This window comes from Cydia amplana, chromosome 12, assembly GCF_948474715.1.
Source record: "Cydia amplana chromosome 12, ilCydAmpl1.1, whole genome shotgun sequence".
NCBI lineage: Eukaryota > Metazoa > Arthropoda > Insecta > Lepidoptera > Tortricidae > Cydia > Cydia amplana.
This window is the reverse complement of record NC_086080.1, coordinates 16,423,853-16,426,967: the sequence shown is the minus strand read 5'-3', so window position 1 is coordinate 16,426,967 and position 3,115 is coordinate 16,423,853.

The following is a 3,115-nucleotide window of genomic DNA, read 5'->3' as shown; positions in this document are numbered from 1 at the left end:
TCAGAGCTTTCTTCTGCAGAAAGTATGTACCATATTTACTGCAGAGGCATATGCAGTCTATCAGGCCCTTCTGCGAATTGGTAATGTAAATAATTGTAAATATTTTCTAATAATAAGTGATTCTTTAAGTTTGCTTCAAGGTTTGGAACATTTGAAAATTCATTTTAAAACTAATTTCATTTTATATGCTATTAAAGAATTGTTATTTAATTATCATCTTAAAGGAGTAGATGTTTCATTTATGTGGGTTCCTTCTCACAAAGGAATCACAGGCAATGAAACAGCGGATAGTGTTGCCTTCAGGGGTATAAACGCCCTTGATGTTAGCGAGGCTATGTACATTCCTATGTCTGATTACTTGTCATGTATAAATATATCTGTAAACAATTTATGGGAACAAATGTGGAGCAAAGATCAAGACCAAGGAAAAGGAAGATGGTACGGAAGCATTCAGGAAAGTCTGCCTACCAAACCATGGTATAATAACCTGCAAAAAGCCAGTCGAGATTTTATCACTACTATAAATCGGTTGCGCTATGGACACAATACTGCACCCTCACACCTTGCCAGACTAGGAATAATACAAAACAATATCTGTACTAACTGTGAAGCTGAAGAAGGAACCGTTAACCACCTTTTATTTAAATGTCAAAAGTTCCTTATTGACAGATTAGTGCTTGCCAGTGAATTAAGTGAAGTGTGTAAAAATGATAGTGATTTTTCCTCCCGCCCGCCGCCGCTTAATATTCTACTAAAAGACATTCAAACGTACCAACCAATTTACAAATACATTAAAAACACAGTGTTAAAACTTTAATATATAGTGCAGTGTAATAAAAATGAAGACTTGGCTTAAAGGTCTCGTAACCAGGCCATAAAATCCAAAAAAAAAAAAAAAAAAACTGGATGCATCATTCGTGCAAAATATGGCGAGAGTTTCGTTTGTTTGTGAAACTTACGAAAGTATGGTTTCTCTTATTCGTATGTAAATATTATTCGTGTGTAAATAATGAAAGAGTAAGTTTGAAAATGAAATGCCATTTAGATTTGTAAAACAGGTACTTTATTTAATTACATACATCTATAAAACATACTTCATTCATAAAATAGGTAAGTACATTACGATCTTTAACAATTACATTCTAGTTTATATTTCAATCGTAGTCTAAAACAATTGTATAATCCGTATACCTAATGTAAACTAAAATGTTTATAAGACTAATAAATTCCATAGGTTAACATACCTACATTTTAAATACATTTCTGTTAACTGAGAGTTGTATACTAAAGAATTATGCCTAAATATGATTAGATTTAAGGTCAAATCACATCGAATGCGTAATGCAGCACGCATTATATAGGTATGTAGATATTGTATATGTATAGAGCCACGCAGTGCTATGCATACGGTGTGTCCTGGCCTCTACTAAACTCGTCACACGTTCACACTCACACCTTTCACCATCCTTTAACATCCACAGTTACTTGGGGTGAATGACCTCAATCATTATGCTAGTATGGATATGCCGCGGGATTCCGGGATTCGTGTGCGATATAGGAGAGTGTTTTGGCATACTGGCATAGCATACTGTTAATCAATTAATCATGCATTGCATATATTATTAATATTAATAATTGAAAATTTTAAATTGAAAAATTGAAAACTTAATAATTTTTTGAATAATATTTTTTCTTTAAATCATAACCATGTTTTTTTACAGTCCTTTATTTTATAAACGAATTACCAACACAGAAATAGCGTTTACTTTTCGAACAGTTTTGTTCCTATCGCGGGCCAAGCGGCGTATCCATATTACCATTTCGACTTGATATCCCGCGGTGTGGCATAGAAATCCCCGATCACTGCTAATTATGCTATTTTACTATACTTAAATTACTTAATATTAATATAGGTATGTAATCTAGGCTTCTAGACCATTTTCCTTTTTATCTTTTTGAACACTTTGTTGAGCACATTGCACAATCAGCATTTACCGTGGTGAGAGTTAAAGATAATACACAAGTAGGCACAGAAGTACATCAGATAAAATCCGGACACGGCGGGAAGAAGTTGATAACTCGCGGGAAAAAATGGAAGAAATTTGAACCTTATGCAATTTAATTTTAAGTTCAAATTTCTTCAATAAAATATCTCGAGTTATGAACTTCTTCCCGCCGTGTACCGAAATATCCTCTGTGGTCATTTTGACTTGCAATTTGTTATACATGCTGTGCTATGTGAATCGAATGATATTCAACCTGCATTATGCGAGTTCAATTCCTGATCAGAAAGTGAAGCACGAGCAACATACTTTAGGTATGATACATTATCTATTTTCAAGAGCTAATGTTGGATGTTATACATAATATAGTCATATAATTATGTAATAGTCCCTAAAATCTCGCACCAACTATTCGGCGATTCAGCCACTAATTTGCCGCAATGAAAGGTCGCCGCGTCGTCGCGGTTAATCGCAGAATTAGGGCCAGTTGCACCCACCACGGTTAACAGACTGATCAACGTCACGCAGCAGACATCTATGAACATACAATAACGGTGACAAACGCGCTGTTTGGTGCAACCGAACCTTAGTGTTAATCACCTGTGGGTTTAGCACAGGAACGCCGCGACAGTATCTCGCGTGCGAGCCCTAGAAACTAGAGCCCGTCTAAGCAAATTATTTTTTTACCGATTTAAATAGAACCAAATGTGAAGGAGTGTCATGATAAACGTCATATTTTCGTACAAATTGGACATTTATAATGACATGGCCACAGTTTGGTCATTATGGGCATTACAAATGCTATGGAAAATTAGCTTGGTCCGACTTTTCTAACTGTATTAGGTAATTAGATAGGGACGGGCCGTCAATCTCGCGGGAATCGCGGGCGAGATATTGAAAATATCTCCGCCTACTGGTATTATAATACTTCATCTACAGTCATAAACGGACCATTAGGAATCAGGGCTGACTTCAGTAGACAGTAACTTAGGGTTGTATTCACCTAACTTAATTTGATTGTGTGAAAAGTCTCATAGAACTGTTGCGTGACGTTAATCAGTCTGTTAACTGTGGTTGGTGCAACTGGCCCTTATTCTAGGTAATCTAGGTAA